The 25,706-nt window shown below is 42.0% G+C and overlaps 1 protein-coding gene across 1 annotated transcript in view; it reads right to left on the reverse strand.

Moving 5' to 3' along the window:
* bcas3 (BCAS3 microtubule associated cell migration factor) overlaps nt 1–25,706 on the reverse strand; it is a gene marked incomplete at its 5' end in the record, with an annotated part of 612,428 nt that overhangs the window by 242,870 nt on the left and 343,852 nt on the right. The window lies entirely within an intron of this gene.

The following is a 25,706-nucleotide window of genomic DNA, read 5'->3' on the forward strand; positions in this document are numbered from 1 at the left end:
CATGTGCTTTTTTCTTTAATCGTTTCCCTATTTTTGTAGCCTTTCATTTTTAATTTCTCCTGAAAAAGGGGTGTTCCCATCTTCTGGAACACCTGCAAATGTACTTTTACATTGCTATTGAGTAATGCACAAATTGCTGGAGGAACTCAGCGGGTCAGGCAGCATCTGTGGAGGGAATGGAACGAGGTAGGTTGTTTCATGATTTAGACACGGCAATGATGAAAGAGCAGTGATACGTATAATGTTTTACCTGGGGTAAACCTGCGAGTGGTAGTATTTCCATGCTCCCGTTACTTTTACCCTTGCATGTAATGCCGATCACAGAATTGAAAGCTAGGGTAGACTCAGCAAATAATCACAGTTCATTTTGTGCTGAAGATAAAGGGAGTCAATGTTCAGAGATGTACTAATCAATAGAACGTATTTGTTTAGTTAGGAGTTGAGCTTCCTGAATACTATTGGAGTTTGTTGTAAAAGTTTACAAAAATGGAGAACATACCAAGAGACTCCTGCCTCATGTCTTAGTAGAAGTCAAAAGGTGAGTTGCTCTCCCTGGGAAACCCAGACTCAAACTAGATCTTGTCTCTGAATAATGTTTTTCGACAAATGGTGACCCTTAGATATGTTGATGGTAGTGATTTGCTGGAGGTAATATTGATAAGTGTCATCAGAGTGGTTAGATGTTCTCTAAGTGCACATGGCATTTGTTGACTATTGTGGAAAACAATTTTGTAGGCCACTTCTCAGCCCATGCCTCAATGTTGTCTGGATCATACAGTTGTGGGGCAGTTTTAATATCTGAGGACTTTTGATTGAGATTCAAAACTCTTCAATCATCCCATTTTCTGACAATGCAATGGAGGGAAGGTCATTGTTGAGGTAGCTGAAGAAACCACTTCAACAATGTTTGTACCTAAAGCAAGTATTCCACAGAGGTCCTGCATAATGTCCAACTATCAATCCACCTTCTTTCAAGTGACTCAAGCCAGGGGAATACTCTCCTTGTTACTCCCTCCCACCTCTTCGCCCCATTTGTCTTCAATGTTTTACCACGATTTCTCTATACGCCACTGTCAAATTTAGCCTTGGTCAAGGTTAGCCACTCTCATTTTGTCCAATAAATTCTGCTCTTTAGTCAATTTTTGGAGCAAGGCTGTTCAGTGATGTCCAGAATCAGATGGTTCCTGGTAGTCAAAAATATATCTGAGATGGACAGGGAAAGTGAGAGTGAGAGATTGACCTAAACTTGCAAAGTTTATAATCCTGGAGCAGCAAGAGTCCCATCAGGATCTGGAAAATGTCAGACAGTGGGTGTGAGTGTTTCTGACGAAGGGCCTCTAAATGAATCATTAACCTGCCTTATTTTCTTTTCATGTGCACCCAGACCTGCACTTTTGACAAGCACACTATGTATAATTTCATAAATGTCACATGGAATTGATAAAATTCAAACTAATTAGTTTCCTGTATTAACCAAGCCTAAATTAAGGATATTAGAAATGGGTTTGATTGGCTGAGAAAGATCAGAAACAAAAAAAAATGTTCCACATGAAAGGTCCTTATATGGAGCATTTTCATGCAGGAAATGGGAGAGAGTTTGAGAAGACAAATGGTACGCTTTCGATGAGGTACACTTTGAAGGTGGGTGGCGATGGTGCAAATCAAGGATGCTGACAGAAAAAACTGCAGAGAGCGGGAGCATAAGATGGAGGCAAACTCTGAGGATGCCCATGCACAGAAAAACAGTCATAGAGTTTTACAGCCAGAGACAGGCCCTGCAGCCCAACTCGTCCAACCAGTCTGCCTACTTAATTTGTCAGCATGTGGTCCATATCCCACTTAACCTTACTTATGAACCTGTCCAAATGTCTTTTAAATGATATACATAATTGTTCCTGCCTTTACCAGTTCTTCTGGCAGCTCATTCCACAGTCCCACCACCCTCTGTATGAGAAACCTGCCCTACAGGTCCCCTTTATATCTTTTCCTCTTGCCTAAATCTGTGACCTATAAATTCTCACTATGGAGGATATTGTAGTTAGAGAATTCAGGAAAGGGTTTGTTTAATATTTCCTCTGAATAGGAAGAGGTATTAAATGTCTTATGGGCCTGTCCCACTTGGGCGATTTTTCAGCGCACTGTCAAGTTGCCAGCAGTCGCCTAAAAAAACGGGAACTGGAACGGCGACTGTCAGAGTGGAATACACACACACACACACACACACACACACACACACACACACACACACACACACACACACACACACACACACACACACACACACACACACACACACACACACACACACACACACACACACACACACACACACACACACACACACACACACACACACACACACACACACACACACACACACACACACACATCGAGTGGGTGAAGAGGGCTGCAATAACGATTAAGTGGGAAGACAACCACAGACTGCATATGACCAACTGTGAGAATCCTTTGACTGTATCTAACGTTGAAGTTATAGAATCAACAATTAAATATGCACAGTGGCATACCTGGTTGAGCTGCTGCCTCACAGTGCTAGAGACCCGGGTTCGATCCTGACCTCGGGTGCTGTCTGTATGGAATTTGCCCATTCCCCGTCACTCTGTTGGTTTCCTCATACATCCTAAAGATGTGCAAGTTTGTAAGTTAATAGGCCTCTGCAGTGTGCAGGGAGTGGATGCGAAAGTGGAGTAATATAGAACTAATGTGAAAGGGTGATCGATGGTTGGTGTGGACTCGGTGGGCCGAAGAGCCTGTTTCCTTGCTGTATCTTTTCATCAATTCAATCATGCAACATGCACTTGCAACATAATGCATTTTTGGAAGTGATTTGCAGCATAAATGTTCCCATAATGTATGAGATGGACAATATTCACATGATTGCTGTTGCATATTTCCCAGTGACTGATGACATAGTAGTATCAACAGAAGACTGAGCTCTGTGGAGAGCGGCAATCAGCTGCTGAGAAATGGAAAGGGTAAATGCATCATTCCAAAATAATGAACAACATGGAAGCTTTATAAAACATATCACATTTTACACGTATCCATACACATTTATTACAATGGATCACTGGGAAATTTGGCGATCAACAAAAATCTTTAAACATTCCTTTGCTTTCGATACTGTGTCTCACATGCATAATCCCAGGACTGATCTATCACCGATGATCCACTTATCAAATGCATTGGACTCAATGAACCCACACTTTAGAAATAAATAAACTTAGCTGCCCTGAAATCCCAAAGCACTCCACAATCACCAACTTCTTTCCCAAAGTGCAATCACTTTGAACACAAATTTGAAAATCAAATTGTAATCAAGAAAGATCCAACAAAAAAATCACCAACTCATGCTGCTGATGTTGACAGGGAAGAATAACTCAGGGTGCAAGATGAACTCACTGCTGTTATCTGAAATATATTAAGGATCCTTATATTGACATGAACAGCTGGCAAAACAATTTAATATTAAATCTGAAATGATGCAAGAAGAACAAACGCTAAACCTACTATTCCATTCTCTCCGCCCCTCACCTGCAATAGCATCAGTTAAGAGCACAATTGAAAGGTTTGCTTTGGCTCTGTTGGTGAAGGGTTAATAAGTAAAACCACAACACCCTCAGTGCAAGTTAAAGGTTACTGTGAACAATCATTTGTTTGAAAAACATTACATAAACATTTTTCCGGATGCAATTTTCAGTCCAAGGATACATTTCCCAGTAGAAATCAGCAGCTAAAAAGGAAATCATTTAGTCTTGATAAGTGCCAAATTGTATCCTTGTTTTCCTGCTCTGGTTTACTTTTACTAGCAATATAACTCCTGAAATCTTTCTGGTCCTGACTAGACAAACATTCTTAAAGTGACAGTGCCCATTCGTGGCCTGAAGAGTGTTTTTCTTCAACAAAAGTAACTGATTGAAGACAAGGCTCAGTACTTAACATTTCTGCCTGGACTTTTGAAAAATAAATTCCATACTTCACTGATATGATCTAATTTATTATTTAGTATTTGAAATCATTGCTGGTGGCCTAACCAATGGTGTGTTTGAAACTGTCATGAAAGGAATTCACAAATAGCTTTTAACACCAAATGTAACTGACTGCTCCCTTTTTACTGATGGCTCTTACTGTACCTCGACCATTTAAAAAGCAGCAAAATTGTTACTACCACTTTCACACTATTTAAACACTGTTGTAAAATTGTTTTGTTGGCCTGGCCCTCCAACTATAATCTGAATGCACTGACTTCTCCTGCAAATACAATTGTGTTTTTGCCGGGAATCCTTTCTAACATCGTCCAAATTATCATGGTCATACATGAAGGATAGATACACATTTATGGTGGGTTTTTTTGCATATCTCAGAAATATCACAATATCTCATCTACACTGAGTTATACTGCAATTGTCTATGTTACACACAAGACTCATTCCACTGACCTTCACTTCACGTCACTAGCATACCCTTTATTCCTTTCTCCACGTATTATCAAGGTACCTCCCCCACCCCCAGAAAGTATCTTTGCTGGTTTCTTCAACTGTGATGGTGAATTCCACATTGTAACCAATCTCTATATAAAGACAAATTTCTTCTTAGGTTAGATAGCTTTGAATAATGTTTTCATCGATGGACCTGCTCTTGAACCTTCTTAATGACTAGGATTCCAACAGGAGGCTGCCAGTAGTCAGATGTGAGCACCTTGGATAATTTATTCATGTGTAGAGTGTACTTTCCAACAAACCAGCCCTAAATCGTTACAAACTTAGGGTCAAACCTGGAGTATAAACCTCAGCTCCATTTAGATCGAAGGACTGGGGAAGTTTGCACATTTGCATTACTATATTATACATAAATACAGGGAATTGTTAACAAACTTCTACGGAAAGCTTGCAGTTTCACAAACAGTAAGAAAAACTCCCTTTGCAATGTTAACTTGTGTAAAAAGGGTTCGGACCTGAATGCCACCTATCCTCTTTCTCCAGAGATGCTGCCTGACCCGCTGATTTACTCCAGCACTTTGCGTCTATCTTCGGTATAAACCAGCATCTGCAGTTCCTTCCCACACATCACTGCCATGTCCTATATGACTGACTTTAGAGTCAGGCTCTTAAATCCAAGCAGAAGCTTTCTAACTCCCATTAAAATTGACTGAAGATAAATGGATCTCCTCCCTGTAAGTGAAATGGGAAGTACTGTATGCATTTGGGAGCCTTGCACTGGGAAATGTCATGGCCTGGATATGGGTACATTGTGCAAGCTTCACAGTAGCATTTCTGCCCTCTCATTATGTTAACTAAACATTAGTGTAGGTTTTAGTTTAATCCCAGACTATTCTTAGCCACATGATCCTCTTGTCTGTCACCCATAAATCACCTGGTTTAATCCTTTGCCCTCGCTAAAATTCTCTCCTTCACATATATCGCATTTCATATATCTGTCCTTTGGGTTTCAGAAGGCATTCAGTGAAGGCAAAGGGTTAACTAAGAAGAGGGTTATTTTAAATCCAAATTAATTGCATAAAATGTGTTTAACCCTCTGTTGACCTAACATTGTTGCAACCTTCATTAAACATGTTTTATTAACGTTATCACTTTTTTTTTAACATTGAGCAGTTCCCCACACACACACAAATAACTTTGTAGTTATGCAGTTTGGCAAAAGCAGCGATTTTACACCCAAGAATCTCACACCAAAAACTACAATGAAAGGCTGGTTCATTTGCACAAGGTAATACCAGTTGAAAGAGAATTCTTGGCCAACCTCATGTCCGTTTTTGTAATTCCTCCTTGGTGCAGTAGGGATGACTAAAACTAGAGGGCATAGTTTTAAAATGAGAGGAGAAAGATTTAATAGGAACCTGAGGGGCAGCTTTTTCACACAGGTGGGTATATGGAAAGGGCTGCCAGAAGAGGTAGTTGAGGCAGGTGCTAAAATTATATTTAAAAGATATCTGAAAGGTACAGGTACGGGATAAGCCTAACGCAGACAAACGAGACTAGCTTAGATGGGGCATCGTCGTCATCGTGCACAAGTTGCACTTTAGGGCCTGTTTCCATGCTGCATGACTATGATTCTCTATAATTATAAACAAAGAACTCCTGAATCTTTACATGGTGTCTTGGGATCTGTTATATACCCTGAACAAAGAGAAACCTCATATTAGTGAGTAATTTGTGACTCACATAAGAGTGAGGTAATCTTTCAATCGAAGTTGTGTATTCAACAGCAATAAAAAAGGTTAAAAAATCACAATGCAAAATAGATTAACTAAAAATTACAAATGCAGGGAATAGTTTGTAGATGAAAGATCAATGACCTGAAATGTTAACTTTCTTTCTGGGTGCTGCTGGATACTTTCAGCATTTTCTCTTTCTATTTCAGTCTTTGAGTGGAACTCTGAAATAGCAGTAAATTTTGATTTTGTTCCCATAAAACAACAGCACAAAATTCTAATCGAGACATAAGCTCATGGTGTACTTTTTAAATGCACACATTTATCAAAAAGCATTTTGTGCAGATTTATTAGAAAACAAATATTATGAAATTGCCAAGCACAGATTTTGTTATATCAGATCTAACCACCTACTTCTTGGGTGGTCAAATTTGTTAAAACTTTAGATCGATGGTGCCGGAAACTTCAACTATTACTATTGCGATACTGACTGTTTCCCCCATTATCCTGAACTGTACAGTAATTAGCAACATTACTACGGCTTCCTTTGGGAAGTGATTTCAAAATGATCCCAATCTCTTATTTAGGACTGATTTTATTTTCTTGTCTTGAACCTTTGAGGGCATGTTGGTGCATCTTTGCTGTCATCTTAACAAGCACCCTGATTTTTGAAATGAGGCAGTATTAACAAGAAGGGCAGCGCTGCCAAGATAGGGGAATATTGAAAGATATGACAGAGAACAAAGAAGGGGAGGGGAAATTAATGCCATTGCAACATGTTGGTCGAGATGTTGCTGTGTCAAAAGTGATGGTTTTTGAGAGGAGATGAGATTAAACAAAGGTAAGTGGATTCGGGGTGACAGTCTATATCATAGGTCAAGTAGAGGGAGGAGAAAGGAACACACAGTGATCCCGGATGTAAGCAGAGGATGGTTTAGCAGGTAGTTTAAACAAGGCATGGATAGATAATCTCTGTCAAACTGCAGGATAAAGATCATGAGAGGAAGGATGACGGTCCTCAAGGTCTCTGGTCTGTATTAGAAGATGACTGAGGTTTGTTTGTTTTTATATGTGTGTGTGTGTGTGTATATAATTACATATATACATATATATATATGCACGCATACACTCAGATTTTTTTTCTCATTTATTACATGAGCTCTGGACTTTGGTAATTTCTCCAAACTTGAAGTCACAGAGCCTTCAATGGTAATGGCCGTCAGGACTATGAAAATCTAAAGCTACTACAGTACATTATTCTAATAATAAAGAGGGTGAAAGGGCTACGAAAAATAATTTTATTAGGAAGTTGAAAACCAATTCTAAATTTAAAAATAGAACTGTGTAACTGTTGCAAACACCCTGAGCCAACCTTTTTAGAGAGACGTCAAAAAATATGAATCCAACTGAAATTTTTCTGCACTGAATCTCATAGTGGAAAAAATGTGGATCTTGTCACATTCATTAAGGAGATAAAAACATGTTTTTTTCGCATCCTGTTTCACATCAGACGTACACTTATAGAAGGGGCCAGACAAATATAATCTTCAGCTTCCTGCCAGGGTTTGGCAAAAAAATATGTGAGGAGATAGTCACAACAGAAACCCTTCAAAATTACCTCCAGTACCAAATTTAAAATAACAATAATGGCAAGGAGAGACAATAAGCAGAGCAGTAGAGCATGCGCTGAGTGATGATATAAAGATAAGAGTATTTACGAGCAACATGCAGACACCGAACTGGATCGGGCATTGTCACATGTTCAATGGCTAAATGTATGGCACATACATTGTTGAGCCATTCAGATCAGCAAAGTCCTAACTACAATTCCAGCTTGCTCCAACCCGAGATTGTGGCATTCGAATAAAAGGCATCCGAACAACATATAGGACACAAAATAATTGGAATAAATCAACTGAATAAAGATTTGCAATATCCGTAGATGTTCAGTGCTTATGCAAGAGTCAAGAGCATTCAATTGTCATGTGCACCAGGAACAGAAAATTTACACTTTTACTTACAAATTTACAGGCACATTAACACAGCAATACAACAAATAAATAGACAATAATGCAATAAATTATTTGTTACACTCGGAAACCAGACTACAGTAATGCAAGCTGAAGTACATAGTGTAACCTATAAAAATTCTATAGTAGTTTGTTGCTGCGGAAGGATTGTGGTTAGGGTTATATATTCAGTGTGGTTCAATAGCCTGTTGGTCGATGGGAAGAAGCTATTCTTCAACTTGAACTCAGAGAAAGGGATGGGATTCCAGCATCGCAGCTCATTGGCGAAAGGAGGTGTGGGAGAAGTTCAGTGGGGATAATGGGTTAAAGCATGGTGACTTGGTGGAAGTGGGGTGAAGGTCGAGGAATCATTTTAAGGAGTTAGCCATGTTCACTGTTCCTCCACACAATGCAGCGCGCCAGGGAAAATGGCTGACAGGTGAAGAGCATGGCAACGCTGCACTCTGGGATGTCTGTTCACATGTTTTTGGACTGGAGAGGGCATGGCAATGGACGGACTTGGCTGTAACTGTCAACCCAATCAAAATTGGGTTATTAAAAGTTATAATTGAATCTGCTTCCATTTCCCTTTCTGATAGTGTATTCAAGATCACAATGACTCATTGTTTTAAAACATTGTATGTTACCTCTGGGTCTTTCACTAATTGTCTTATCTATATCCTAAAGGGGCTGTCCCACTTAGGAGACCTCCACAGCAACCTCTGGAGACCTTACCCGCCACCCATGGTTGCTGCAAGGTCGCCACAAGGTCACAGGAGGTTTTGGTCACTCAAGGGCACTCGCCTGGAAAGCCTCGAGCTGGATCGACCGGCCGCGTCGAAACCACGAGCTGCATCCACAGACCGCGCACACACACACACACCGCGAAGGTGGGGGCCATGGAGAGCGGAGTAGCGCTGTCTGCGCGATGAAGATGAAGGTAAAGGGCTGCCACAGAGTACGGTAAATCCTTTAGAGAGCGCGGGGGGGGGGGGGGGGAAGAAGGGATAAAGAGGATAGAGAGAAGAGAGAGAGAGGGAGAGAGAGAAGAGAGAGAAGGGAGAGAGAAGGGGAGAGAAGGGGGGGGAGAAGAAGGGGAGGAGAAGGGGGAGAAGGAGTGGAGAGTTTTAAGAAGTTTAATAAAGTTAGCGGGCATTTTACCCACCAGTGGGTCTTCTAGGTTGTGAAACTTCAATGAGCCAATCAAAATGGCTGGTCAGCGAAGGAGATTGCCTTCGACTGCCTGTATGTAAATAGCGACCCCACTCCACTGGCTTCGACCAAACGGCGACCTATTTTTAGTCGAGGCCGGTTTTCATCATGACGAAAAAAAAAGCAGCGACCTCGATGAAGCCTCGACCACGCGGAAACCACTTTCGACCATTCGGGAGAGTGACCAAAACCTCCTGTGACCTCGTGGCGACCTTGCAGCGACCATGGGTGGCGGGCAAGGTCTCCAGACGTTGCTGTGGAGGTTTCCTAAGTGGGTCAGGCCCTTTATGTTACTGACCATTCTGGCTCTACAAACAGTTTTGTCAGTTATTCTCGCAAAACTCTTCAAAGATTCTGAATATCAAGGGTAACCTATACCAGGAATTCTGTATCACAGAGGCTTGTGGAAGCGAGATCACTGGAGGTATTTAAAATATGAGCTAGCTCAAGTATGATCATACTGAATAGCGGCACAGGCTTGATGGGCCAGGTTTCCTCCTCTGCCTCTTACTTTCTTGTGGTTAAATTTTCTTCAGGCCTTCATTTTGACATGACCTTCACTTTAAAAAGTCTCACACAACAGGAGAAAGTGACTGAATCTATATTTATGGTAGGTAGTGTTTGACGTGTTGGGTAGAACAACGTGAGAAGACACTGACATGTTGCAGAGGGTGCTGTTACATCTTTTAATTTGTCCCTGCATGTCCCTGAATTTGTCCCTCCCTTCAGTTTACCAGCTCACCCGCAGGGGTCAATATGCAAGTCCTGATTTGTATTAGCACATCTCATTTGAAACGATATGGTTCAACAAACCGATGAGCTATTATTTTCTGTAATGTTATCCTTACCTCGTCATATAAGTGAAAGTTTCACTTTTCCCCCATCCAAGATCCAGGAATTTTACTATTTCTGTTGTTCTGTGGACTTTTAAATAAATCTTTCTATGGACATGGTTAGGAACTTACTTCTTCTGATATGAGGGTACTGATTTAATGCCAAGCAATAAGTATAGTGAAACATTTGGGGCTAAAGGCAGTACCCATTCATTTAAAACAATGCAAGTTTTAATTTGGCACCTTGTAACAGTGAAACATTGCTTACTACAATAAATAATTTTGCTGCAAACTAGATCAGTAGTTCATTGTGGCAGATGGTTTGTACAAAGTGATACTGTCAACATGAGCGGAAGAGACTCTGAATTTACTTAATTCATAATGAAAGAGTACAGTGAGCCTTTCCCAACTATGACATCCTAAAGTGCTTTACAGGCCAATGAAGTACTTTTTCTTTTGAAGTGAGAAATGCAGCCACACTGCACACCAAGCTCCTACAAAGAGAACTACATATAGACGCCAAGAGTAGAATAGTGACAGGAAGAATTTCCCCCAATTTGTATAATATATTTTTTTGTTTTTGATTCCGAAAGTAAAGTTGATACCTTGATCGACATTTGATCTGAGACTGGTGGTGTAGTTGGTGGTAAGACCATGCCAGATTCTCTGCTCTTCCACACAAACCCTCCCCACAATATACTTCATATTCTGGTGACATTTTATGTTTTCATACTATATATTAAAGTATCCATGCAAACCTCCCTTCAAGTTATCGGTGTTTAATCATAGCTGAATTACAAATCCAAATCTAGTTTATCGCAAAGACTACCTACTTCCATTTCCATAACATGTCAATACTGCCCCAGAGGCCTGCTGCCACAACACTGGTATAGTTTTGTTAGCTCCAATTTGATTGATTAGTCTCTTGGCTTCCTTCAGACATGTTGCCCCATCCAAAACTGTTGTTCCCTATCCACCACCCAATCAATTTCCACTCTCCCATTGCTCATGTGACCTAGCTCACACAGGCTCCTAACAGACCAATATCGTGATTTTGAAAATGCTCCTTTTGGTAAGATCCCTCCAAAGCTTGCAGCTCCTCATCACTAACCTCCTCCAATTTATGACCATGCATGTACAGAACATGGCCAGTCATTACATTCAGAGATCATTCCTTTAATCATCAATGTTGCCAGCTCTGTAGTCCACCATCACAATCCTTTTCCTCCTTAAAATCTATTTCCTTAACTGAGCTTTCAAGCACCTTGTCTCCTAATATGTGCTTATTTGGTTCTTTGTCTGATTATGCTGCAGTGACATTTTTCCATGACGTTAATGAAGTTACAGAAGCACAGATTGTTAACTTGAGCCAGCACATGTGAATCGGCTGATTTAGTATACTTTAGTATCATTGATGTCATACGATCACCGAACTAAAATCCCAGTTGTGGTTGGATTGCGAAGAAACCAGTGAATCGCAATATGAATTCTGGTAGTTTTGATTTCCTTACCATTGACCCCATGAGCAAACTACAGAACATTGAACAGTACAGCACAAAAACAGGCTCTTCAGTCCAGAATGTCTGTGCTCTATACGATGCCAAAGTAAACAAATTCTCATCTGCCTGCTCATGATCCGTATCCCTTCATTCACTGCATGTCACGAATTCTTGAAGCCACATAGCAAAACCATCTTTCTTTGCCTTACAAGTTAGAACAAAAACATAAAACATTCATGAATAGCTTGGAATAACCAATTACAAGGACAGGTGTTGTCACTTTTTAACGAAAAACACTTGTTACAACTACAGACCAACCATGTCTGGATTCAAGGTCACTCAGGGGTTGATGCGAGCAATATTTAATTGTTTTGTTCAATTCCAAAAATTCCTGGGGATTAATTAACAGTTTTTGAAGCAGAGCCTTTGGCCCATGTGGGAGAATTTCTCATTGCAAAAATCACAAAATAGGGGAAATGACCAAAAATTTCAAATAAGTGCATATGAAAACATTAAGCCTACATCAAAGTGTAGCCATGTTTCACAAAGCTTTAATTGAAGAAATATTGAAGTAATTAAATTCCAGTTGGTTTTATGTGCTGCAGATGCGTTAGGGAAAAAAATGATGGAGGTGGGAAACTATCTTTATTGGGGTGGGGAACAGAGACCAAATCGACATGCAGAGTAATCCTCAAATTCCACAGATTTCTTCTATAAAGGAAGTCGTAGGAGATAAAAACAGTTCTAAATATGTTGCTCCCACGATCAGAGTGTACTGAGAGACACAGACAGTGAAATCCCTGACCTTCCAACCAAACTTTTCCAGATTTTATCAGGATAATATATACCGCACTCTCAGGAGAGTGCAGACATTTATTTCCTCAGCATAACTTTATCCCTTTGAGGACTGCATGTGAATAACTCTCAACCAGGTTTGAAAACACAACCACTCTCTTAACTTTTTGATGCATCGTGTTTTTAATCTCCTGCTTTAGCTGCATGTTAGATGCTCGGATATCTCAATAATTACTTACTCTGCAAAGTAAATCTGCGCCTTCAGTGGCCACGGTCATCAGACTAGCAGATCGGTCCAAATGGGCAGGAGGAAGGAAGTGGAGCTTGGGTTTGGATCAAGCAGCTGGTCTCAAAGGAGATGTGAACTTGTTGGAATATTCACACAATCTTGAAGGATACAAAGGGAGCTGTGCTGTCTCACAGTCCTCTCATTCATGCAATTCTCAAGATACTGACTCACTTTAAACTCCTCAACTTCATTACCATTAGGAGCAACACATCACACAGACGTGAGCTGTCTAACTAACAGCATGTTGGCGAAGAAATCAGCAGGGGGTTCTATCTTGTTAAGATCATGGAAATGTCACCTACCCATCCCTCCAGGCTGAGCCAAGGTGTACAGCCTACCAAGTGTAAAGCAAGAAAATGGATATAAGATGCACAGAGGGAACAGGCTCACATCCTCCTTGCATTCCATTCCCAAAACTCTCATCAAAGAAGTCTTTCTTTCACTGATGAGAATAACACCTTTCCTGCTTCTTCACCCTTCAACCCCTCTTTTCTTCCCATTTTCACATGTATCCGTTACCTGGAAGTAATTGGCATGAAGGTTAATCCACTTGCTGCAACAATAAACAAAGCTTTCCTCTGTCACTGCTAGCCAGGTGAGCAGAAATGATCTAATAACAGATAAATTAATTTGTGTGCACACAATACAGGAAATTACTTGCTGCAACAGTGCACCTGGAATTATCCTTGGGACACAGTCCAGAAGAACAGGTTCAATAAAAATATATGAATGTATAAACATTATTACTAAGGTAATTACATCATCTGCCTATTTTTAAACTTATCTATTGCTTCTGTGTGTTTGTTTTAAAAACCGTTGTGCATATGCTATGAATAACTATTAGCATCATATTATGTGTACTTAAACAGTCCTTGATTTATAATGGCACCAGAATACCCTTTTACAGCACAACTTCAATCAGTTCTGGGCTATGTACTTCAGGAAGAGTTATATTAATCTGGAGATAGACACGGAAAACTGGAGTAACTCAGCGGGACAGGCAGCATCTCTGGAGAGAAGGAGCGAGACCTTGTCTATCTTCGGTTTAAACCAGCATCTGCAGTTCCTTCTTACACATTAATCTGGGATGGGATTCAGTTTATGTTCACTGAAAGATATTGCGTTTAAGTCGGTTAACAATTGAGCGATTTGTATTCCCTTAATTATGGAACATTAAGGTGATATATTTGAGCAATTGAATAAAATAAAGGAGCTGATAACATGGAAGGATACTTTTGCTTCAGGGACTGAGTGTGTAAGAAGGCACAAATGTCAGGAAGCACTTACTCAAATAAAGAGCACTGGGAATTTAAATCTGTGATTTGGCAAATGGAGTATAACACGGGGAGATATGAAGCTGTGCACTTAAGTGGGGCTGCAGAAGAGCTGCTTCCTTCCAGTGCCAGAGACCCGGGTTCGTTCCTGACTACGGGTGCTATCTGTATGGAGTTTGTACGTTCTCCCTGTGATCACATAGATTTTCTTTGTGTGCTCCAAAGACGTACAATTTTGATGGTTAATTGACTTCGGTACATGCAAATCGTCCCTAGTGTGTAGGATAGTGTTAGTGTGCAGGGTGATCGCTGGACGGTGCCAACTCGGTGACTCAAAGGATCTGTTTTGGGCCAGTACAGGTGCACAACCTTTTATCCGAAAGCCTTGGGACCAGACACTTGTCGGATTTCGGACATTTTCGGATTTCCGAATGGAAGATTTTTAGCGTAGATTAGGTAGGTAGCGCGGGCGGCTTGAAAAGTCTGGAGCGACTGCCTCCTCCCCGGAGACCGGGGAATCATTGTAAATCATTGCATAAATGTTAGTCAGTTAGTTTGGAGGGATTTTATGTGGTGGGGTGGGTGGGTGAAGGGGGAAACTTTAATTCTTAGTCCCCTACCTGGTCGGCGACTCCCAACATCGCGGAGCTGGGGGCTCCGTCCGGCCGCGGGCGGCGCCGGTTGTAGCTCCGACCCCGGCAACTCGACCCCTGGCTGCGAGGCGCTCCAAATCCAGCGCCGCCCGCGGCCCTAGCTCCGCGAATGTTGGGAGAAGGCGGCCTCAGCGCCCTGGAGCTTACCGCACAGCGACCCGGTAAGGCATTGCCCGCTTCCCACTGGTATCCCAGCGCCGCGGGCGACGGTGGATTTGGAGCGCCTCGCAGCCAGGGGTAGAGTTGCCGGGGTCGGAGCTACAACCGGCGCCACCCGCAGCCCCAGCTGGGAGTTGGCGGCCACAGCGCTGCGGAGCTTACTGCACGGCGACCCGGATAGGCATTGACCGCTCCCCGTCTCTCCGTCCAGGTAGGGGACTAAGAATTAAAGTTTACCCCTTCAACCCCCCCTTCACATAAAAGCCCTCCAAACTAACTGACTAACATTTAAGCAATGATTTACAGATGTTTAAGTGTCTCCCCGGTCTCCGGGGAGGAGGCAGCCGCTACAGTAGTACAGACCTGGGTTGACCGTGGGTCGTTTCGGGTCAAGTTTGGCGCCAAACACGAGCTTTGGTGTGCAGACGACATCCTGGAAAAAATGGCTGGTTTTCGGAGTTTTTCGGTTTCCAGAACACCGGATAAAAGGTTGTGCACCTGTATCTCTAAAGTCTGAGGTGTAAAAGTCTACAGTGGAGAAAAGAAGCATCTATACTATTACTAAAACTCTCATCTTGACCACTTTCAGTCTGCGTTGTTTTTAAATTTGCGCAAAAACAGTACCCTATATCGCCAGGATATTTTCACCACCTTACTCACCGTTCTCCTCTGCTCTAAAGCACCAAGTTTTGTTTCGATTGGTGGTGAATAAAACCCCGGAGGCGGAGCTGAGTCCGTGAGCCGCCCGTCCAAGAGCTGCCCGTCCTGGATCCGCCCGCCCAGGAGCCGCCCGCCCCAGAAGCCGCCGAGAATAAAACAGAAGCAGCAGAGTGTGGGCTGTGTTCCGCAGGGCGGGGGCGGGGGCGGGCTGCATTCGCGGGTGGGGACTGTGAGCGCGATAGGCGCTGGGGACGAGAGCAACTGAGTGAGTCCAGAGCCAGGTCCTGGAGCCAGGAGTGCGGTCGTCGCCAGGGCCGGGAACCGGTGAGCCCACAAGTTTAACAGGAAATGTTAATGCTTATTGCACGAGAAATTGAATACATTAGTAGAGAGATTAGTTTAGTTTAAAGATACAGTGCAGAAACAGGCCCTTCGGCCCACCGAGTCCGCAGCAACCCGCACATTAACACTACACACATTAGGGACCATTTACACCAAACCAATTAACCTACATACCTGTACGTCTTCGCAGTGTGAGTGGAAACCGAAGATCTCGGAGAAAACCCATGTGGTCATGGGAGAAGGTGCAAACTCTGTACACACAGCACCCGTAGTCGGGATCGAACCCGGATCTCCGGCGCTACAAGCGCTGTAAGGCAGCAACTCTATCGCTGCGCCACCATGGCCGCCCTGTGATTCCATTATACGGGGCATTGGTGAGATGATGTCTGATGTACTGTATATTATATTGCAAAGATGTAAATGTGTTGAAAACTACTGTGAGAAGGCTCACCAGACTAATACCTGGAATGGGTAGGTTATTTTAAGACAATAGGTTGGACAGTCTAGGTTTAGAAGTTTAGAAAGACAAGAGGCAACTGAAACATATAAAATCTTGAGAAGTCTCGTCAGGATGGATATGGAGACCATGTTTTTCCCTTGTGGAGGAACATAAAACTTGGATATTCATTTAAAAATCATCATTTTAAAATAAAGGATCGCCCACTTAAGACAGAAATTAGGTGATTTTGTTTCTATTACAGGCTCACCTTGTTTTGGAATTCTTTTCCTCTGAACACAGTGGAAGCAAAACTTTCAGTGGTAGCATTCAATCAAAGGTAGATCCTTGATAGGCAAAAGGGTGAAAGGTTGTTGGGGGTGGGAAGGAATGCAGATTTGAAGTAACAATCAAGTCAGTCATGAACATCGAATGACAGAAAAGTGTCTAGGGGCAGGGTCGTCTATTCCTACACCAAATTGTTTCTTGACATAAAGAGCAGCCATATCATATCATGTCATATCATAGCTCTTTGGTCCATATTTGGACCAAGGCTGCAGTAATATCTGGAGCTGAGTGGTCTTGGGGAAACCCAAATTGGGCATTGGAAGGTAATTGCCATTTGGTAGCAGCGGTAACAACATATTTTAGCAGTTTGCTCTTAAATGAGGGTAGATCCTGTAGTTCAGGTTTTGTCCTGCTTTTTATAATAGGACTGACCTTGACAATTTTCTACACTTTCTACATGCCAGTGTTGTATTTGTACTGGGATAACTTGGATAGAGCAGCCATTAATCTGGAGCACAGGTTTTCAATGCTACAGCCAGGATGTTGTCCGATTTCCAAAGCCAGTATTTTGGACATTTCTTCCTATCCATGTGAAGTGATTCAAACTGGCTGAAGACTGGCTCCTGTGACGCAAGAAATCTCAGGAGGAAGCTGAGATGAATCACTGCTCTGCGCTTCTGGCTGAACATGACTGTAAATACTTCATCTTTGCCTTTACTGAGCCTGTCTTCTTTAAAGATGGGGGTGTTCTTAAGCTGCCTCCTCCTCCCATTAATTGGTCAAATATCCACCGTTATTCACAACCAGATGTGGTTGGAATGCATGGCTTTTATCTGATCTGTCGCATTTTTATGTCTACTGAATGCTGCTTTTGTGGTTTAGCACACATGATACAGTCCTGCGTTGCTATTGCATTACATTGACCCGTTAATTTAGGTATGCTTTGGTTTAACATGTCCACGTTATGGTCTCTGCAATTCTCATTGAACAAGATTTGAAGTGTTTAAGAAGGAACTGCAGATGCTGGAAAATCGAAGGTACACAAACATGCTGGAGAAACTCAGCGGGTGCAGCAGCATCTATGGAGCGAAGGAAATAGGCAACGTTTCTGGTCAAAACCCTTGAACCCTTGGTGTGAGATACATTGGGACCCCAAGATTGTAAATTGTGGTGTTGATGGTCCAGAGCATCTTATGGATCTACTTTGAGTTACTAGATCCATTCTAAATCTTTCCCACTGACGCACACAACACAACAGTATCAAGGTGTAGACTGCAATTTATCTCCAAAAGCACTGCGCTATGGCCATTTATACCAATGCTGCTGTGAACTGATGCATCTCCTGCAAGTACATTAGTGAGGATTAGTTTACCCTCCTCTGTATTGATTTTTTTGACTAACTGTTGCAGATCCAGTCTATTGTCATGTTCTAAAATCACACAGCACAGATATGGGTCCTTTGGCTCTCCACGTCCATGCATCAGGAGCATGATTTCAAAATAAGGGAAGATGAGGAGAATCATGAGCCCTTGGATACCCGTGAAGACTGTATCATGTTATATATTTAAGTCTGAGATAGATAGATCAATCAGGGAATTGAGGATGATGTGCGAGGAGGCAGGAAGGTAGAGGTGAGGCTAACATCAGATAAGCCATGATCTTACTGAAAGGTGGGACAATAAAGTTGCCAACCTCTGCTCTTATTTCATATGTTCTCTCTTGCTTATGTCATTCTCATCTAAATTTAGTCAGAGCAGAAGTTTTAATTTACTGCAAAAATTGCCAAAGTTTAAAAATAGCAAAATCACAAATTCTGCACACCCGTTTTCCTCATAAACTTCATAATTCTTCAGACTGCAATGGTTAGCAATGATCTATTTATCATCTATTAAAGTATGATTATGACTATGACTATGATTATGATTTTACAACATTTCATTTGGCAGCAATGCCTTTGCTATATTGACAGTTGATGGCAATCCAGTCCTTGCCCTGTTTTGGGAATTTCAGTACATGGCAAATCTCAGTAAGGATACTGTCACTGAAGAGCGAGTGAGTGCCTGATGCACTGTTCCTCACTGACATTCACATCGAAGAAAATTCCCCAGGAATTTACCACATGTTCCCTACTTTTCTTCCCATCTCTTGTTACTTGTTCTGCTTTGCTTATTCGCCCAGTGTTTAGTTTAGCGATACAGCGTGGAAAATGGCCCTTCAGCCACCGAGACCGCACCGACCAGCTATCCCTGAACATTAACACTATCCTGTACACACCAGGGACAGTGCAGACAATTTATACATACACCAAGCCAATTAACGAACAAACTCCGTGCAGATTGCACCCGTGGTCGGGATCGAACCTAGGTCTCCAAGCTCTGTGAAGGCAGCAACTCTACCGCTGCGCCACCATGCCGCACAATGGTGGTAAGCTTTAAAGCTACTAATGCACATCTGGGAACAACTGGTTTGGGCAGGATCAATGTGATGAGCAGCACTAGGCACACCTATCCATGCAGACTTTAGCGACTTTAAAAACATTTAGAAAGCACCAACCTATTGTTAATAAGTGCATCAGCCAACAGAACTAAATTTGCATCTAATCTGCCGGCAACCTTTAATTAACACAACCAAGGTGATCCTTCATGTTGCTAAACATTTAGTACTCCATACATAGTAGCAGACACAATAGTAGCATTTAAGAGGGTTATAGATAGGCACATGGATGTGCAGGGAATGAAGGGATATGGATGAAGTGCAGGTGGAGGAGATTAGTTTAATTTAGTATAATGTTTGGCACGGATATTGTGAGCCAAAATGCTTGTTCCTCTGCTGTATTGTTATATTTTGTATGTACATGCGTGACATGTGACTTTAGATAAGAGTGCCGAGTTAAGTTTAACAGCATTGATGTCAAATTAACCAACTGATACCATAATTTGCCTCCACTCCTGGCTGTTGGAGGGCATTAGCTTTATACATTTTCTAATTTACACAGGCAAACCTTGCACTACATTGAAACCATAGAATAAGCTGGTATGCATTTGAATTTTGTGGCCTACGTTTCAGTATGATATTATCACGGTGGACAACCCCTAGTGCCAATCTCATATCTAATCAAGGAATTATTCAACTATAAAATAATAGATTTAAATCAGAGCAAACTTCACAGCTACTTACCCCTTACCTCACATTGCATCCTATCCCCAGATCTACCCTTTGTTCCACCTCACTTAAGACATTTGACTTTATCTTTAAATCAGTGTTTGTACAAACACAAACATTCCAAGTAATATCAGGAACCATTTTTGAATTACTCAAACTCCAATTATGTTTCTTATTATTTCTTATGTATATATTTTTTTAAGATTTGTCCTTGTCAAGCATAAAATATAGAGGAAAAATAAGGAAGAGATGTTAGTCTTCCCTGGCAGTTTCTGGAGCAGAGTTAATTTTTAATTCTGGACAAAGAACGGCTCAGCTCTGCTGAGTTTTTCCAGCATATTTGTTTTCATTTCAGGTTTCCACCAACTATAATATTTTGCTGTTGCTTTCCTCAAAAAACGGTGTATTGATTATTTAAAATATCGATAGATTGAGCATAATTTTAAGGTACAATATATTAACAGAAAATTATGACTTTTACGTCAAAATGTAATCACTTTATTCAGTAATACATTGCGAAAAACTGGCGTAAAATCTCTCAAGAAATGTCATGCATCAGTCGTGTTGCAAAATAAATGTCAGTGGGCACTTGATTTGCCAAGTCTGGGTTGTTCACTCCCACAGCACTGAATCTGGCCAACAAATTCAGCCAGATGCATACACATTGTTTCTTAAAGTGAAATAATTGCAAATATTTTGAATAAAAACAGAAAATGCTGGAAATACTCAGCACGTCAAGCAGCATCTAGTTGGCTTCAGGACGTTAACTATGCAGTATTATGAAGTTGTAGTTAATTATAATTAATTGTAATTAACTAAAACGCATTATTACTGATTCCACATATGCTGGGACAGAATCTCAAAGGTGATGTGACAAGAAACAAGAAAGAAAGAAAACTCTGCGGGCTGGGTAGAAATTCAGCTTCAGGACCCTCCAAATTAAAGGAAACAATGGCTTTGGTGGGGTTCAATGTTTAAGTATTCATGCTCCTATCTAAGTAATGGGTCTGTCAGCCGGATGACACAAGGTCATTGCTCTTCTGTCTGTTGGAGGGGTTAAGTTATCCAGCTTCGAGCACTGCTGCTGGGTGTAAATCGGACTTTAGTGTATTTTTGTGAAGAATTTGCGCTCCCATGTTCCAGCTGACGGACTGTAACCACCTGCACAGTGCACAGATCAAGAGGCTGACCTCTTTATTGGAACAATCAATTCCCAGCTGAACGAAACACTGTCAAAAGGGACCAGGGCTGAGATGAAGATTTTAGAATGTGCTTCTTATCCACTGATTTAGACCTGCTGCTGAGTTTCCTAAACTGAAACGTTACTCGCTCTTAAACAAGTCTGGTACGATACACTGAGTTTTCTGCAAAAACATCGAGAGTCTGTCGCAGGACTGCACCAATTTTAGTTACTTGTTCAGCTTCACTGATCAAATGTGAAAGAGGTCAACATAAAAAAAACTCACTCCTGAAATTAAATTAATTTAAAGCCAACCGTGTCACAATTAGACCTGAAGGATTTACAGCAGTGAAATAGCATCTTAAGCTCAGGTGACACAATAAATCACAATGTTAAGTATCGTATTGCCTGTGCCTAACTAAGCTACATATATTCTTATAATATTTATCTAGAATATCTATCTATACATAACTAAAACTCTGATCTCGTATTCATCTTGTGCGGTCTTTCTATTTGCGCAAAAACGGTTTAAGATAGCACTACGATTTTCACCAGTTCACTCACCGTTCTCCTATGCTGCAATTGCACCAAATTTCATTCTGATCGGTTGAATGTCGTAAAAGTTAGCGAGGTTTAAAAAATCTTAAAACGGCGCGTGCGCAGATCAATCTCTTCTCCTGCCGTTCACACCGCGCGGATAAGTCTCTTCCCCTTTCAGTCACCGGGATGGCCCGCCCTTTCCTGCGCCATCGCGTCTTTACTGGAGCTGAGGATGGCTGGCAGAGGTTTCCAAACGGACACAACTTTCGGAGGGACCTGAAGCAGCCCAGCGTCGAGCAGCCCAGCATCGGAGACCCGACCCAGCCCAGCCCAGCCCAAAGTCGGAGACCCAGCCCAGCCCGGATTCGGAGATGTCGCCAAACGGAAAGCGGAGACTCTGATCCCGGAGGAGTAGAATGACCAGCGCCCACTGCCCGCTGTGAGTCCCCATCGCACCGCCAATTCCAGCCACTACCCCTCCATCCCCCCTCCCCCGTGATACCCCCCTCTTGCCCATGGTTCTTCCCCGTCTTTTCTCCGAACTCACTCCCCCCCGCTCCCTACCCCCTGCCCACACACCCCTGCCCCCGACACAACACCCCCCCACACCACACCCCCCCCCCCCCACAATCCACCCGCGCCCCCACACCCTTACCCCTGCACATGAAGAGGAGGGGAAGGGAGTGCCTTGGTATGAGGGGAAATGAGCCGCACCGGAGCAGTTAGGGGCTATGGGTGAGTGGTGGAATATTGCGTTAGGGGAACGGTTTGCGTTGGGGGAATGGGGGAGTGGCGGAATATTGCGTTGGGGAATGGGTTGCGTTGGGGGACCAGGCCTCCCTTATGACTGGGACCCAGCGGGTCCCACTTAGTCGAGTAATCTATTAAAAACACCACTTCTCATTCTGTTTGGGAAATAAAGCTTATACTTCCAGATAATACAAAGCCAAATTTACTTTGATCACAAACAGTCACACCAAAGTCTTTTTAAATGTCAAATGCTTGAAATTGTTCCTGTGTTTCCCTTCTGGGGTAGTCATCAAAAGTAGAAGGAAATTCCCAAATGTACTTAGGAACAGCAGGAATACCAGCAGTCCTGTCATCGCTGCTCCCACCGACACTTCGACCAAAATATCACTTTCCAGGTTTTATCTTTAATATTCCAGTCAATTTACATTGTGATGAAATCATGATCCCGTAGTGACGACAGAGAATCTTTTTCTTAAACTGCAATGACTATCATTTATTGGATTATCATCTAACAATTCTCAGATAGGTATTCCTCAAGATCGGCTTCTGATCATCTATATTCATTATTATTGATATAAACAAATAGGTCTGCAGTTGTTCAGACGTAATTCATCACTTTTTCTGATTTCATCTTGTTTCCAGACTGGTGGAGCTTCCCCAGCAGTTAGTTACTCCCTCATGATTTCTCTCAGCACTTCACAGATATTGCCTATACTTTCTTAGTACCCTGATGTAGATGCTATTATCCCTGGAGATTTTCTTCTTTTAAACATTAATGGTACCTTGTTGATGTCAGAGTCCATAAATCTTCGTGGATTATCCATAGTAATGCAGAGCATTTAGTCTTTAGTGAAAACCTGAAGGAAATGGCTATTGGATACATTAGCTACTCTGAGCTCATTCAATTTCATTCCCATTGGCACAGGGACAGACGTATTGAATGGCTTGACCCAGTACACCTACTAATCAGTTACCAAAAGTAACAAGTGGTTATTATATATTATAACAGTTGGACTGGAGTACATTTTGCACTGCCACACAATGCCAGGGCGTTAATAATTTGAGAAAAGTTTGCAGCTTATTATTTCAAAATCATTTGGTGGGTATATGCAGGTTGATCGCAGCTTGATCCATGCAAATGTATTATTATTTGCTCAGGATGGTGCTCAGTATACAGACAGGTGGTATATCGTGAGAAACCCTTTTCTTGCTTTATTAAATCCATCCTAACTGCTGTCAATGATACCAAAGGGCAGGGTTTCTCTGCCTTCAACCTGCGTTCCCAGAGCACAACCACACTCATTGGACCTGAAAGCAGTCACTATTTGCCACAACAAACTGCCTTTATCCCTCCCAAGGTAATTACAGGCCCAGGTCAAGGACTCCAGACCATATCGATTACACTTCGCTGCACTGCCGACCCCCAAGCATAGGCCGTCTCCACTCAGGCACGGATAGCTTTTAAGTACACGAGACGCCAGGCCTTCTCAGAACTCTCAATGCCTGTAACTGGAAACCGGTGACCAGTCAGCCTTATCAGTTCTAGCCTGTGGCACTGGGGAGATCTGCCCTGGACCCAGTGCTTTTTGTTTTCAACGGCTTGAGCATCACTTTCTGTCCAATCCTCTAAAAAAAGATTTCTCAAACACCTTTACTTCCTAAATCTCTTGCTTTACAACAAAAAAGAAAAGCATTAATAATCTACCACTACATTCACCACATATTTTTCTCTAATGTTGACTATACTTTCTAATTTGTATAAAGGACCTTATTAAGAAATGCAGAGTTCCCGGTGCTGACTACATAAAAGTATTCCGGTTATTTGGCCGTATCATTCTGAATGTATTTGTTTCAGAACTTTCACACTCTTTATCAGTTTGTTTTAAAATTCAAGATAATGCAGAGTGCAGTTTGTTCTGAAGGAGAAGGCGTTTTGGAGTCTGCATCTGGTTCCTTCTGTTTTCTGCAACTCACCAATGACAATTGCTCTCTCTAACAGGAAAGCAAAGGTTTTATTTGGCCAGTTACTTTAAGTTCATGGGTGATACTCTGTATTATTTGAAATGCTGCTTACTGCATCACAACATGCACTGACAGATGAAGATGTATCATTCTGTTTGCGCACTTTACCTGTTACAAAGAAGATTAGAAAACTCACTTTGCCAAACAGTGCATCCTTGTCAATGGAAATATGTAACCAATTTTTTTTCTGCTGTCAATACAAAATATGAAAAATAAAGTTAATCCTGTATCTTACACATATAATTTCAACAGGACCTGATATACTGAATCTACAGGAGATTTAAAACAGAATGTTCTTGGAAGTTGTCCATAATGACTGCACATCCAGCAGACAAGATTCAAGCTCCCATTCTCATCCGGTAATCTTTCTGCTATATTACACTAGTCTCACACTGAGCAATGCAATGGAGAATTTTTCATGCTGAGTGGTGCCTCTGCAGGAACTAAATTACCTCCAGTTGACAGTTAGAAGCAAAGTCTTAAATCCAATAAATATTTACTTTTGTCATTTTCACCTTCCACTGAGGTGCAGATGTTTTGCAGGACCTAATGGAATTAGTCTCCCCTGGTCACCTGCAAAGGTGAGCAGGGTCAGAGAGGGTCAACACACCACCCAGAACTTGAATCTTATTGTTCCTATAACATATGGACAAAGAGTCCTTGATCTGAAATGTTAACTCTGTTTCTCTTTCCACAGCTGCGGCCCGGCATACTGAATGTTTCCAGCTTTTCTGTTGATCGTATTGATCACTCAATTGCTACTAGACATTGGAACCCAAACCGACCAAGCAGAGCTTTTTTATCTTTGGAAGAAGCACTGTGCCCAGACTGAATCTGCGGGAGGCAGTACCACTATGGCCTCAGGGATTCAAAGTTATGCTGAATAGAAACAGGACCTTTGGCCCATCTGAGTTACTCCAGCATTCAGTATCCATCTCTGTCAGATTGCATGTTTGACCTGTCAAATTCTCAGGGCAGTGCATTAACTGAAATAGTCCATTGATATGGGAATGAAGTGATGCCACTCTCCCCCCCAGTCAAGTAACAAATTGCATTGCAAATAAGATGCCAGTTACAGATGGAGGCATGCCAAGCCAGCATTTGGAGTAAGTGGGCTTGAAGCCACTGTCACACCAAGGTTCCCAAAGCCTCCCTGACATGTTCTAAAGACACCAGATAGAGAGAAATGCCTCCTCAGTCCACACATTTGATTGGCAATGGCAAGTTGTTTTTCATGTGCTTTGTGATGTTGGGATATTTCTCCAAGGTTGCAGCCTGGCAGTTCATGTCCCGAGAACGTTCACTGTCCTATCCTGCCAGAAATGCTGTCTTTCATTCAGCACCATCAAGAATGATTGCACAAACCAAGTCTTTAAAGGGATCAACACCTGAACTGCTCAATGGGCAGTT

This window comes from Leucoraja erinacea, chromosome 28 (assembly GCF_028641065.1).
Source record: "Leucoraja erinacea ecotype New England chromosome 28, Leri_hhj_1, whole genome shotgun sequence".
NCBI classification, from domain to species: domain Eukaryota; kingdom Metazoa; phylum Chordata; class Chondrichthyes; order Rajiformes; family Rajidae; genus Leucoraja; species Leucoraja erinaceus.